Source organism: Dermacentor variabilis, chromosome 3, assembly GCF_050947875.1.
Source record: "Dermacentor variabilis isolate Ectoservices chromosome 3, ASM5094787v1, whole genome shotgun sequence".
Taxonomy (NCBI): domain Eukaryota; kingdom Metazoa; phylum Arthropoda; class Arachnida; order Ixodida; family Ixodidae; genus Dermacentor; species Dermacentor variabilis.
In genome coordinates, this window is record NC_134570.1 from 7,976,451 (window position 1) to 7,991,841 (window position 15,391).

General features: G+C 47.4%; 1 protein-coding gene and 1 long non-coding RNA gene across 8 annotated transcripts in view; both read right to left on the bottom strand.

The window, feature by feature from the left end:
- Positions 1-15,391, bottom strand: part of LOC142575118 (uncharacterized) — a 171,263-nt gene that overhangs the window by 46,130 nt on the left and 109,742 nt on the right. The gene's annotated exons all lie outside the window — the stretch shown is intronic.
- Positions 9,035-10,895, bottom strand: LOC142573902 (uncharacterized). Its single transcript, XR_012826366.1, has 2 exons — positions 10,352-10,895; positions 9,035-9,167 (listed from the first exon to the last, which is right to left on the bottom strand). It is a non-coding gene; the product is annotated as an uncharacterized LOC142573902 (long non-coding RNA).

Below are 15,391 nucleotides of genomic sequence, written 5' to 3' on the forward strand. Positions count from 1 at the left end.
GCAATGTCAATTGCCCCATCATCCATGCATGTTTTTCCTTGGATCATGTGGACGAGCATACCATAACCTCAATTATATCAGACATGCCTTGCTACAAAGCTACTGGCCACGATGGCATTACCGTAAAAGCATTGAAAGACAACATAGATATTCTTGTGCCAGTACTCATAAGCCGAGGCACATACCCTGACATCTTAAAGAATGCCAGAGTTTCTCCTATATATAAAAGTGGCGATGTCAATGACCCTGGAAGCTATCGGCCCATCTCTGTGCTTAGCATAATAAATACTGTATTTCAAAAGGTCATCGCGGCTCAACTGAAGCACTACATAAAAGAAAACAAGTTTCTAAAAGATTCACAACATGGATTCAGAGCCAATCGATCAACGTCATCAGCAGTGTTAGAACTAACCCAGTATATGCATAGCTCTACACAAAAACGAGTTTGCCGTAGGACTATTTCTAGATTTAAAGAAAGCATTCGACACGGTCTTTCATTCCATACTTCTAAAAAAATTACGAACTGATGGTTTCAGCGAAATTACGATGGACCTTACCTAAACGGTCGAAAACAATATGAAAATTTGGCTCATTTGCTTCCTAGTATACTACTACGGTTACAGGAGTTCCGCAAGGATCAGTTTTGGAGCCCATACTGTTCTCGCTATAAGTCAATGACTTCCCATCAATACTAAAGTCATCAAAAGCTGTTATGTACGCTGACGATACCACGCTATTATTTTCAGGTAAATCCCTTGGCGCATTGCAGAACACTATAAACAGCGAGTTATCTAACATATAAACTTGGTTTGCATGTAATAAATTAACACTTAACAGAGATAAGGCAAAATACGTAGTATTCAACTCCCGTTATTCCAAGTGTGACACAATAGGCATGCAAATTAACCTTCTAGATGGAACTATAGAACAGCCCGACCACATAAAATATTTAGGGGTATTAGTGGACTGCAACCTGAACTGGAGACCACATATATCTAGTATATGCGCGAAATTAGCTTCGGCTTGCTATTTATCAATAAAGTGCAGCGAATATCTTGACCTTAGCGTACTTAAAGTTGTTTACTTTTCCATATTTCACTGTCACATCATATACTGTTCCGAATCGTGGTCTAGCACACATAAAAGCGGTTACAGAAAAGGGCCTTGCGTATTATGACATACACAAGCCCACATGATAATAGTGACATGCTGTTCGGTCGTCTCGGTATCCTACCATTATCTTTGGCATGCGAAATGACAGTTGCCATTTTTATTAACACTATTTTACGTGGGAATCATTCATTATCACCAAGCCTGTTTGTTACACCTGATCGCAATACAAGGGGTGCAACAAATATAAATTTCAACCTACCAATCACTCGTAACACGTATAGTTTCATGGTGCCAAAATTTGGAACACTGCACCTCTTGAGGTAAAAATGGCCAACGATTTCGCGTCTGCTGTAAAACAGCTATACCTATAAAAAAGTACGTGATTTTCCGTCAGTCTGGTTCTCCACTTGTTTCATACTGTGCCGGATTAATCCATCTTCGATCTATTCAGGAAGTCTAAACACTTGAGCAAAGGCTTTTGCAAATATGATATTCTACGTATATGATATTTTATGACGTTGAGTTTCTGGGGCATTTAATTGACGCCAATGGTCTTAGCACCTCTGAGAAAAAGGTTGAGGCTATACATCAATCACCCAAACCATCTGCCAAAACATCCCTAAAGGCTTTTCTGGGCCTTATTTCGTTTGACCACAGCTTTTTGGAGAACAGAGCGATGGTCGCAGTGGAATTGTATAGGCTCCTAGAGAAACACGCGCCCTGGAAGTGAAAAAGCAAGCATCAAGCCGCTTTCGAGAAGCTTAAGGAAATGATCCGTGCATCTACAGTGCTCGTTCACTACGACGCGACGAAGCTCCTTCTTTTGTCCGTGGACACATCGCCGTACGGCGTTGGTGCCGTCCTGGCTCAGGAAGACGCTACTTGTCGGGAGGTGCCCATTGCATTTGGTTATTGAACACTGGGAAGCGCCGAAAAGAACTACTCCCAGCTCAACAAAGAAAGTGTAGCAGTAATCTACGGCCTTAGTCATTTTCATAAGTACCTAGCTGGCCGGCATTTGACCATAATAACATATCACCAGCCGTTGAGTGGAATCGTGAGTGAAACAAAGCAAGTACCCCGGGTCCTTTCATCAAGGATGACACGATAGAGCCTTAAACTAGCAACGTACGATTACAAGTTGGTGTACAGGCCTGGCCTACTGCACGAAAATGTGGATGCTCTAAGTGGACTTCCACTACCGGCAGAAATTGATGAGCCTTATGCCCCGGGAGACGTGCTCATGTTGGCTACTGCACCCAGCTTCGAGCTTTCACCACGTCAACTAGCACAAATGACTCAAGAAGACTCAAGTTTTGTCCGAAGTGCTGGAGGCTGTCTCAAACGGCGAAGTTCATAACGTGCTAAAGAACAGTTTTCATCGTGCCGGAAACTGTCGACGGAGCTTTCAGCGCAGGAAAGATGCCTTGTTAAAGGCTCCCGGATGGTGAGAAATTACCTTCGTAAACTCGCACCTGCAAACCACCGCGTAATTGTGGCCGTGAAGGCAAGCACACAAAGGTACTTTTGGTGGCCAGGCACTGACGCAGGTATCGAATGGCTCGCTAGAAACTGTGCAACTTGTTGTCAACACCAAATGGCACCAGCCAGGGCACCAATGCCCAAATAAGCGCACAAGAACGCCTTGAGACATAATTCACGCAGACTTTCTTAGTCCCGTAGAAAGCAGAATGCTGCTAATTGTTGTGGACGCATACACCAAATGGTTGGAACTGTGCTCCATGCGCAATACAGTCTGCCACATTGATTAAGGAACTCCGGAACCTTTTCGCAGCTTTTGGGCTCCCCAAAAAGCTTGTGACAGATAACGGATCATCCTTCGTTTCAGTAGAAGTTGAGAGCTTCCTAAAGAAGAATCGGGTGACCCATGTAACAAGCACACCGTATCATCCTACAACGAATGGCCTAGCAGAAAGGATGGTTTTCGAAACGAAACATGCATTAGCCGAAAACAAGGACTGAACATTCACGTATAGGCTGGCCAAGTTCTTGCTAAAGCAACACACTACCATCTGCACATCAACGGGCGAAATGCCAGCTGCACTTAAGTTCGGGCGTGAGCTAGATAAAGCTCTCACGCGCATTCAGCCCCAAGCGAAAGCGAACAAAACCCATACCAACTGCAACAAGGACACAAAGTCGAGAGTACTCACTGTCGGACATTCAGTTTCCTTCCGAAACTTCGGAGGGAAACCGATCTGGACGGAGGGAACGGTTTTGGAAAAGCTAGGCCACAGATCGTGGCTCATTAAAGGCCCTAATGGGCTAGTGCAATGACAATATGACCACATCAAGCCCGGCGCTTTGAGACACCCCGTAGAAGATTCGGCGACACAGGATAAGGGCTGTACGCTAACCGCGAGCAGTGTCCCACTCCCATTTATGCTTGGGATAAAAGCAGATAACTCCACGTCGTCGGAGGCCACTCTCTTAGGAACGTTGAAGCCTTTGCAATCACCAGTGACCAAACCAGAGATTGGCACTGCCCCTGAGACCGAGCCAAACACGATTTCAGAGTCATGCCCGCCGCGGAAACGACGCCCTCCGAATCACTATGGCGACTTTCCTTGAGAAGGGAGGAAAGTGTTGTGTACAAGCGACGCACCACCGCTCCTAGGCTGGACGAAGCACCAGTTCGGAAGAAAAAGGAAGCCACTTAATAAACGGAACGCGAGACATGCACCCAAACGTAGTTAACTGTTAGAAAGGAAGTGCAAGTGCTTTATTAATTACCTTTCTTCACATTGCGGGTTTCCGCAGCACTATTACGTCAAAAAGGTAGCGACCGCACCCCGAGTCGAGTTCCAATAATTCTCCATCACCCCCAGCGTCTCGGCCACCAGACAGGGACTGACAGTTTACCCCCTCGAACACATGATGTTCTCGCCTGCATCTTTTGTAGAAAATAAACTCAGCCTGCTTTCTCCCGCCAACCGATGCGCATTCCTTTCACGGACGGGGCCAGACCCCGTACGTAACGGCTTGCAAGCACACGCATACACGAACACACAGATATATCTAATACCCGTGTCACGCGGGCGTTTGGAAAGCCTTCCAACCGATAGTCCGTTGACTCAAAGGTCAAGTTCGACCTGCTACACGGGCGGTTTCGAAGGCCGCCTAGTCAGTAGTCTATCGAGTCGACGAGCACCTTACAACTCTATCGAAATCTCGATGGCCTTTGAGCAACGGAAACGGAAACAGTGCGAACAAGCCCTCTTGTTGACAGTGTGCTCGTACTATCAGTTAGAAAAAACAAATCAAACCAAAATACTCTAAAAATACTATATGAGTGTTATTAATTATTTAATAAAGTATTTTTGCCAGTTGATATGTGCGAACTGCACATACTTTCGACAACAGCGACATGCAGCGACGCAAACGTTGCCACGGTTTCGCTACTCAACAACTGAAAAACTAAACATATATGTATGGCAATGTATAAACATTCTTTAAATGTATGAACAAACATAAAAGAAATTATACTGCTTTTAAATGGTTTTGATGTTGTTTAACTTTTCGTGACATGAAAACGAAAATAAGGATCCACAGCGCCACACAATTTTGCGAGAAACGCCTGAACCTCTCAACGGCCTTTCAAAAGTGCCGTGTAGCAGCGCGACAACTCCCTTGAGTCGATAGAGTTGTGGCGTTTCAAAGGCCGTTGACTGGAAGGCCTTCCAAATGTGCCCGTGTGACATAGGTATATACCAGGGGATCAATCTGAACAAGAAGGGACAAGATAGCCAAGTAGGCATGTGCACCCCCAAATTTCATGAAGTGCAAGTCCTGAAAACGAACGATGTTAGGCCAACTCGGGAGATTTTTGAGGCATTTGAGATAAGTAAAACAGAAGCGTAATGTGTAAGCACACCGTCAGTGGCCTTGACAAGAAAGGAAGTCACCTTTTTGAGACAGCCTCAGATATATAAGAGAAAAGATATGGCGATGAGAAAAATGAGAGGGAATTTTAATAAAGAAATCAGTTTGCACTGCAGCTGTGTCCTTATATCTAGTCGTTCTTTCTGTGTCCGTGTTCCTCAAGTTCTGCTGCTACTATCCTCGAAGAATGAAACAACTGGCCCCGTTAAACACCCTTTTGACATTCATTTTCAGCACTGTGAGCGTTTCTACTTGTTTCCTAAATTTAAACAAAGAAATCAGTTGACAGTGCAGCTGCATCCTCGTCTAGTCGTTCCTTCTGTGTCCGTGTTGCTTAAGTTCTGCTGCTACGATTCTCGAAGAATGAGCCAAGTAGCCCAGTTCCACACCCTTTTGACATTAATTTTCATCACTCTAAGCATTTCGGTTTGTTTCCCGCATCTGCTTGACTCACGACAAATATATCTTCACACTGCGTTCTTCACTTCCCGGGCCCGCTTATTTCCATGTTGCAACAAGAACGTTTTGATGGAAGACGTTAGATTGCTACTCTGGATGTTGTCGCCTTCCCAAGGACATGCAAGAAGAATTATGAAGATACTGCGGGCTGAAATGTGAAAACAGATTCGCCTACTCACCGACTTCCTCAAGGTGAGATTCTCTGACAAAAAATCCTATCGTCTTCACTTGACCAGCGCCAGTTTTAGCACTGAACACATGTGGAATAAGTGGCTCCTGCCAATTTTGAAGTCAACAATACAAGGTCAAAAAGAATACGAGAAGATAAGCAAGAACCCAGTGGTCACAGTAGGACAGGTGCAGCTCTCACAACCTTCTAAAGAAGTAGTGGAACTCAGTCCAAAATTTGCGGTTCCCCCGAGACTAGACGCAGCAGGGAAGCATGCCATTATCACACGAGTCGCAGCAAAAGCGAATGAAGAGGACGCTAGCAGAGTTGTGGCTGAAGAAGTAGATACACTGGCTCGTTCAAAAGAACGCAAGCGCCATGTGCACAGTTTAGTTAAAACTGTAAAGGAATTGAAAAAAAAGAAGAAAACTTAATGTGCCTTTCAGAATAAGAAGGGGTATTAGTAGTATTCGATGCCAGCAGCTACAATACAGGAGCATTAGAAGCCATCGACAAGAACTTCCGCAAGGTAGAAAATAAAGACCTAAAGGAAGCGAAAAGAAAGGTCGAGATGCTTCTAAAAGAAATAAGTAATGGTAGCTAGCCAGCTGTGCAAGAAGGGGCAACAAGCTGTGCAACAAGCAGCAAAAACCAGCACGCTGTCGGTGTTCTTCAGTGGAAAAATACCATAAAACTGGTACCCCCGTCCGCGCCATCTTATCGGAAGCAGACACGTGGCAATCGCTGCTTTCGGCATACCTTTTCGGCAACTTTCCCAAGTTAGGGTAGAAGATCTACTCATGATTGGGAACTCTGAACTAACCTCTGAGATAAGAATGTACGAAATGAATTATTGGTACGGGTTCTCAACTGACATCGAAGACATGTATTATTCAATACCGCACGCAGATTTGAATAATGTACTGAGAGACACCATCGAAGAGCAAGGAGCCATTCCATTTCAAAACTCGGTAGGAATGTCTGTGGAAACCTTCTTGGAGCTGTTGAGCGCCTATCTCGCTGCCACAATCGCTGTACATGATGGTACCTTGTTTGTCCAAAAAAGAGGGGTCTGCATTCGATCAAAAATAGCACCAATCCTGAGTGACTTGTAGTTGGCAGCATGCGACAAGAAAATTCAAGGATCCATCAAGGAAAGGCGCGTCACACGGATCTATCGATACGTGGACGACTTCATGATACTGTGCCAAACAGAGAATGCAACCGATTACCAACAACTTAAGGACACCGTACTAGAGTGCTTTCGATCAACGTGCCCAGAGCTGAACTTCACTGACGAGCTTCGGAACCACAGCTCTCTGCAGTTCCTCGACATTTTACTAGAATTCCAACCAGGATATCTATGCTGGAGGTACGAGCCCAGAGCAAAGAAACAATTTTTCCTCTTCACGTCAAGCTATTCCAAGACAGTAAAAAGGGCAATAGCGAGTGCTGCGTTTAGTTCAGCACTAAAGAAATCATGCCAGCATCAAACTGAACAAAGTTTTCAGCTGCAATTAAGTAGGCTGACAATTGCAGGGTACCCAAGGTCAATGCTATGCAGCATAGCTGAAGGCCTCGTAGAGAAGATTAAAAGAAAACAAGAAAGCAAAAGCGGACCTGAAGTTCCGGATACCAAAAATAATTGTGCAAAAATTTCATATGTGCATGGACTGAGCCGTAGTCTTATCAAGATTGGTAAGACACGGCGTCCGAGTAGTGTGCTCAGCACGAAGCAAGGGAAAAAGTATGTGCGCACGAGTGAACCAGGAAAAAAAAAGAAACCACAATGCCAGATCACGCACTAGAGCAGATATTGCGATGGCACCAAAGGAGTAGTGTACACCAACAGGAAGATGCCTTAATGATTGAACAAGAGAGCACGCATCATTACTTTCAGGGACCCTTGGCAGCAATCTGGCCTTGCACTGCAAACGTTGCGAAATGAACAAAAAAGGACAGGATAGCCAAGTAAGCACGTGCACCCCTAAATTTCATGAAGTACAAGGCCTGAAAAGGAACAACGATAGGCTAACTCGGGAAATTCTTGAGTCATTTGAGATAAGTAAAACGGGAGCGCAATGTGTAAGCATACCGTCAGTCGCATTGACAGAAAAGGAAGTCACCTTTTTGAAACAGCCTCAGATAAGACGAGATATGGCGACGAAATAAATAAGTTCGGCCATTACTGGCCGAACCCGCTTACCCGCTTGCGCTGCGGCTTGCGGCGAGGGGAGGCTCGAGCGTAAATCGGCCCTTATGGCATTCAAGAACGCTTTTACTGGCCCCGGATGCGATGTTCGGTTGCGGTTTATGTTGCCAATGGCTGCACGCAGTGCCAACATCGCAAACGTCCAACCAGTGACCCGCCTGGCCTCTTTCAACCTGTGCCGGCTCGCAGCTTGCACTTTCAGCAAGTTGGAATTGATATCGTAGGCCATTCTCCCCAGTCACCCAAGGACAACTTATGGTTAATCGTCTGCGCCGACTACTTCACGCGCTACATCAGCCACGGCCAACGAACTTTCGCTCTTCCTACTCCACTTGATTGTTCTGCAGCGGGGACCACCCTGTGTTACTATAAGCGACCGGGGACGTCAATTCACATTGGATATCGTGGATGAGCTTTTACGTTTATGTGGCTCGCGCTTCAGCCACTCAACGCCGTATGATACACAAACGAACGGCCTCACTGAGCGCACTAATCGAACGATCACCACTATGCTTTCATTGTATGTTGCGTCCGAACACAAGAACTGGGATGGAGTTTGCCGTTTCTTACTTGCACATACAATACCGCCAAACAAGATACTACCGGCTACAGAGCTCTCCTCCTCCTATATAGTCAAGTTGTAGTGACGGCGAAGGACGCGCTGTCAAAACTGCATTACTAGTTTAACTCTTAAGTGGGCTAATTTGTTCTCAGCAAAACAAGTAACACTAAAGCACAATGATAGCGGCGAGCAAAGTCGGCGGAAAACCTTATCTGCGCGCGGGTCAAGCGCGTCGGCTTTTATACATGACTCGTCGAAAGTTCAAGCGTAATCACTGGTGCCCGCGTGCCTTCCACAAAGTACTACCATAGAGAAAGAAATTTCAACAAGAGTGGACACTCCCATAGAGCCCAGCGGCCGAATTGACTGTAGCACACCAAGCGGATGTTGTTGACTCCTTCCGGTTTCGGTTTTGAGCGCGCGCGTTTTGAACACCAGTTGGTACACGCCGCGCCGGCTCCGCTGCTCGGCGCGGCATTTTTTTTTTCGCTTCTGCTGAACCTCGCGTGGCCTTGGCGTGGAATCGTTTCATTATTACGTAGAAATGATTGCGATTGACCTTTACAAGACTGCACCGAATCTGTCAGGTGCAATTTCATAAAGAAAACGAAAGACGTCTTCTGAAATGATGAAATGTTTATTTTGCTCTATATAAATGCTCGTTCCGGGCTTCTTCTGCATTCATCGAAAGTTGTGGCACCAGGTAAGCAGCAGTCGTTGCCGTACGATGCTCCACCGGATCCCATCAGCTGAAAGTAAATTACAAGCATGTATCATTTTGGCATATTGACCTAACAGGAGTATTTCGTGTAGAGGCGAAACGTGCGTAAGTGGTGAATGAGCGGCATTAGAGATAAATTCACTTTTACGTACATTTCGCAGCAAAGACTCCTCCGAAACAATGCCATAAAATCTGAACATCTGATTTTCAAGCACCCCTCCTTTCCCTGGCATTATTTCCTGCACTTTAAGTGCACAAATACACGGGTGACTGCGCGTTTCCAAAACAACTTGGCCTCAGTCGACACGATGGTACGCGAAGTACACACACAGGCTCAGCCAGACCATGTTACACGCTCGCAGAATGCCTTCTAATCGCACTCAAGTCAGACTCGTGGGTGCAAAGCCTGTTTTCAGTCGCTCATAATACGTAAATGTCATGTTCTTGAGCTCCTCCGTGTTATCTTTTACGCGTCCTGCCGGCGCATGCAACACTCCCGTGTTATCACTCTCGGCAATCGCTCGTCGCGTTTTCGAGAAGCGTGAGTACCGAAATAAGGTATATCTTGTTGCAGGGCTATAAAATGCGTCACAAACTTGTCCCACTAAAATTCAGTACACGCAAAACTCACTATGGCCGGCTTGCTTTTTTGCTAACACCTTCACAACCCCAGGCGCGGCGAGCAAGCCTTAAGATATCCCAAAATGTTACCAAATAAATTACAATACTTTTTCGGGTCAGAGAATGCGTCACGAACTTCTACCAGTAAGATCCAGTACACGCGAAACTGCGGCACACAGCCGAGCTGCTTTTCGCTAACTGCGTCAATAAGCCGGGCGCGGCAACCGTGCTTCTAGACTACCCCAAATATAACGACGCTAGTTACAATAATGTTGGGGGCCACAGAATGCGCGAAAACTTGTCTGTCTTAGGCGCTACGACGCAGTACACGCATGTACACAGGCAAATGCCTCACACGGCCGAGCCGGTTTTCGCTTACTGCGTCAATATGCCGGGCGCGGCAAGCGTGCCCAAAACCTACCAAAATAAGTTACAGTAATGTTGGGACTCATAGAAAGCGTCGCAAACATCTCCCAGGACGAGGCATTAACTGCGCCAGGACGGCGGAGCTGTTTTTCGCTAACTGCGGCACTCGAACTAAGCCTAAATGTGCTTAAAATGCGCCGCACACTGTCAAACACAATTTCTCACCTTGCCGTAGTCCAGTGGTGCCGTGTCGAAATGCAGACGATACGCAAGAAAAGCATAGAGAAGGCCGGGAGCCCAAAAACATGGGCTATATCCAAAACAGACGGGTCGCCGAGCACGCGAGCTTCGCACGTACGGCCGGCCTCGCTCACTCCTGCGGCTTGTCTGGCGCATGACGTATGCACGCGCGTCTGGCGTGCCGCTAGCTTGTTGCTAGGCAACGCAACAAAAAGTTGCAAAGTGTAAGTTCATTTACACGCAAAACTTTTTCACTTTTAGTGGGAAAGAATTAAAAAAATAAAACGTTGTCTGGAAGTTTATTTCACATTCTTTTTTTTTCTGATGCTCGCGTCAACTAACGGATGTTGTTGAAACTAGGCGTGACGTCTTTCCTGTTGCCAGTTTTTGAAGAGTGTCCCCTCTTGTTGAATTTCTTTCTCTATGGTACTACACAATTCGTGTCCCGCATATATCTGATGGAGGCAGATGCGGTGAGAATATACACAACAGATAGAATGAACGATAACATTCGAGTATAAGTTCTAAATAAAAAATTGGAGGACGCTTAAGCTTCGCCTTCAAGAGTGGAACGCGACAGCGTTCCCGTCGACCCGCCAAGGGGTGTAAGACAATGGGCTACGGCGCAGCGACTACGCGCCCCGCGTCGGACGCCGTGAGCGTCGAGCAACGCAGCGTTCGGCGCGACAACGAAATGTGCGCCTGAGCAAGCGACGCACGCCTGAGCCTTAGAAGCAGCTCGTTTCTAAGGCAACACCGCGTTCATTAGAGGCGCTTTTGTACCGCTTTCAAGCATCGAACTCGTGGCTCAGTGGTAACGTCTCCGTCTCACACTCCGGAGACCCTGGTTCGATTCCCACCCAGCCCATCTTGGAAGTTGCTTTTTATTTATGAAGTGCCTGCCGTGATTTATCGCTCACGGCCAACGCCGTGGACGCCGACGCCGACGACACCGGCTTTTCTGCGACACGAGCTCCTTAACGCTATCGCGTTAAAATAGAGAGTTATAGCTCAGCCAGCCAGCGTAGACGTCACTGCGCATGTGCGGCACGCTGGGGTGACCAGCGTTTTTACGGAGCGCGTCGCTTGCTGATATCAGCTCCCCAGCGGAGCGCGCGCAGGGGACCAGCGTTTTTGGGAAGCGAATGGCGACCATGCGCAGGAACAGCAGTGGCATCTCGTCAGTGTCGTCTTCAGACGCGGCGCTGGCTCGCCTGCAGGCGAAGAAGCTTCGGAGGCATCGGAGGTACTTCGTATAGCTAGCAGTCCACTGATTTTCTATCGCAATCGATGCTTTGCCTTTCAGGCGAAACTGCGATTTTTTTTACCACCATGAACATTGCGGTAGCCGATACACTATGCCTCGCTGAACAGGCTCGGGGACTTGCGCGCGTCTGCGGAGTTTGGCGTTGCAAGAAAACACTAATGCTATCTTCGGCTGGTCGTTTCTGAGCACTCTGGAGCGCTCTCGCGAGCGGCGTTGCCTTCGGCTGGTTCTTCTCGATTGCTCTCCTCTAGAAGCGCTCTGAGGCGCTCCGAGCCCTGTCGTCGGAGCAGTCATCGAGATTGAAACGTCATCGCAGCGCCGCGTCGCTGCTGTTGGCGACGGCCCACCGTAACCTTGGCAACCTAGGCCGCTGCATGCTGGCGTCTCGACGAACGTTTGTCCCGCCGGCACGACCGCCGGTTTTTCCAGCAGCGCCGGGAGCTTTGGATAGGCGAAACATCGGACGTTGGCAGTAGTCACGTGGCTTCGCATCAGCAATTTTCTCCTCCGAGAGCGAGTCGCACGTTCGGATTGCGCGCTTGTCCCCTACCTTTGAGCTCGCGAAACGACCGACCTACCCGACTCTGCTTCGGAGCATACAGGCGACCAGTCGAAGATACCATAAAACAGACTACGACGCCCGACATCGGCTAGCTCCTCATCGTCCTGGTGATCTAGTTTCGCTTTGGATTTCCACAAGGAAGCGAAGCGTGGTTTACGCCAAAAGCTCCTGGCAAACTACGATTGACCGTATGTTGTCCTTGGTAAGATCTGTGAACTGTACTATACTCCCGTGCGCCTCACGAACACTGGTAGACGCTCTGAGCCAAGGACACAAGTCGCGCATGTCACCAGATTGAAATCACACACGCCACGACCAAGCCAGTTGACTCGGCCGGTGGGCTTTGTCTGCGAGGAGAGGTATGCTGCGTCCAAGTGCAAAAAAGAGTTGCGGAGATCGGAAAGGAGAACGACGACTGTGCATTTTTACTGTTCGTAGCCGACTTGAAGGCCTAAAAAAACTTTTCCCCGTGCTCGTAACGACAAGCAGTTTCACTGAAGAAAGTGGCGATTAGAGGTTGGCAAACTCGGCTCACCTGGGCGCATAATCACCACCGTAAGGGCATTTGCTCGGCTCTAAGATTCATATGTATGTGCAACGGCGTCACAATTGCCGAGTTCCGTTGGCTGAGCAGCAACCAATGGCGCCGCTAGCTGTGGCACTCTTGTGTGCGGCGTGATTCGCCACCTCAGGGCCACGTCACGGTTGTTCTGTAGCGTGAATGCAACTTAAACTGCACGCAACAATGGTTACCGTTGGCACCACTGGCTGGCGACTGCAAAGTTGGGAAGTAGTGATTAAAGATTAGCACCGCATGTTCCTATGGGTGGGCAGCGCAACCCGGACGAAGGACAAGAGGAAGTACACAGCACGACTAGGTCTCCTTCGTCCGGGTTGCGCTGCCCACCCATAGGAACATGTTCAATCACCAACTCGCCCAGCTTGCCGTCTTAATTAGCACCGCGGCACTCTGTCGCCACAACGTCTAAATATGCAGGGGACTCTATTCGTTCTACATTTCGCAGGGCAATAACACCACGACGAAAGCAAGTAAGTTATTTTGATGTCAATAACACGAAGGTTCGAAGAACGGTTTCTCAATGCGGCGATGTTTCGTGGCGCGCACAAGCACACCTGTATTTCATGTAAGTACAGGAGGCAGCGGATACACAAATACTATACAGCAAATACTATGACTTAGATACAATGCCGAGAGCAGTATACGTACAATATCTCGAGTGCGCACGCTACAGAAGTGATAAGCAGGACGCCTTCCACGACCAAGTGAAAAATTGTGTTCCTTTTTTTTCTGTTTTTGTGCGAGTGTTCTTCTTTTCCACCGCATGGAAAGTATCGAGCGAGAGGTAGCCGTATTTTCCCCAACAGCAACGCGGGTTCATAAATCTTGTCCCGAAAAGCACACACCAGAAGCACAGAAACAAGCCAAACACGAGCAAGAAAGATGGCAAACTCGTTGCAACGGGACATAAATAATCACACCAATTAATTTCACGAGCAGAAGCATGACAGGAGATCTGAAGGCAATTAGCTCTGCAATTTTCAGTCGCTTTGTTTTTACAGTTTGGTAGCACGTTCTTGCACGTCACGACTTTCCTTTTACGACTGCGTCTGCTTCACCGCCTTGCAGCGCCACGGCGCGATCGATTACGCCATATCACTATGTAGCACATTCATTTCAACATAACGAAGTACAAAGGATACCGTGCAGTAAATTTTGTCCAACTTGGACAGTCCAGCTTTGAAGGGGCATTTTCTTTCACGTTTCCTTCTCTGTCCCACTATAAATGCAAGTCAGCGCTTGGGCGACAGGAGCCAAACATCAACACCACCAAGTGTTCAGCAGCCCAGCGAGGCGAAATACAATGTGGTCCCCAAACATGCCGCAGAACTAAAAAATAACTAGTTGGCGGCGCATCTATCCCTTGGAGATCATCGGCGACGTTAATGCGATTACCAACATTTTTCATGATACGTACGTAACAGGTGATATGTTTATTGTGTTATGATGATTATTGTGATGTAAGTAAACGAGACGGAGACACCGCTGTGCTATGTACAATTGCATTAAAAAGAGCTTTACGAGGTACGTAAATGGCCAGGGCTCTCCCTCCCCTATTTTTCTTTCCTTTATTTTCATAGGAGAGCGCCTTACACACAGTGGCACATACCCAGGGAGCCAAGTTGGCGTGATAGAGCGGCAAATTCCCAAAGGCACACACCCTGTGACACATACAAATGACCCAAGTTGTCTATTCGGGCACATACCGTGAAACATACCTAGTGGAACACAGCCAGAGCAAACGTCGACGTGAAAGAAGGTAGAAACGGCCATCATACCGAAAAGTGCGTGAAATTACCAAAGGATGCTTATCGCATTAACAGGCTATCATCATCAGCCTGGTTACGCCCACTGCAGGGCAAAGGCCTGCTCCCATACTTCTCCAACCCCGGTCATGTACTAATTGAGGCCATGTCGTCCCTGCAAACTTCTTAATCTCATCCGCCCACCTAACTTTCTGCCGCCCCCTGCTAAGCTTCCCTTCCCTTGGAATCCAGTCCGTAACTCTTAATGACCATCGGTTATCTTCCCTTCTCATTACATGTCCAGCCCATGCCCCAATTTTTTTTTCTTGATTTCAACTAAGATGTCATTAACTCGCGTTTGTTCCCTCACCTAATCTGCTCTTTTCTTATCCCTTAACGTTACACCCATCATTGTTCTTTCCATAGCTCGTTGCGTCGTCCTCAATTTGAGTAGAACCCTTTTCGTAAGCCTCCAGGTTTCTGCCCCGTATGTGAGTACTCGTAATACGCAGCTATTATACACTTTTCTCTTGAGGGATAATGGCAACCTGCTGTTCATGATCTGAGAATGCCTGCCAAACGCACCCCAGCCCATTCTTATTCTTCTGATTATTTCCGTCTCATGATCCGGATCCGCCGTCACTACCTACCCTAAGTAGATGTATTCCCTCACCACTTCCAGTACCTCGCTACCTATCGTAAACGGCTGTTCTCTTCCGAGACTGTTAAACATTACTTTAGTTTTCTGCAGATTAATTTTTACGCCCACCCTTCTGCTTTGCCTCTCCAGGTCAGTGAGCATGCATTGCAATTGGTCCCCTGAGTTACTAACCAAGGCAATATCATCAGCCAATCGCAAGTTACTAAGGTA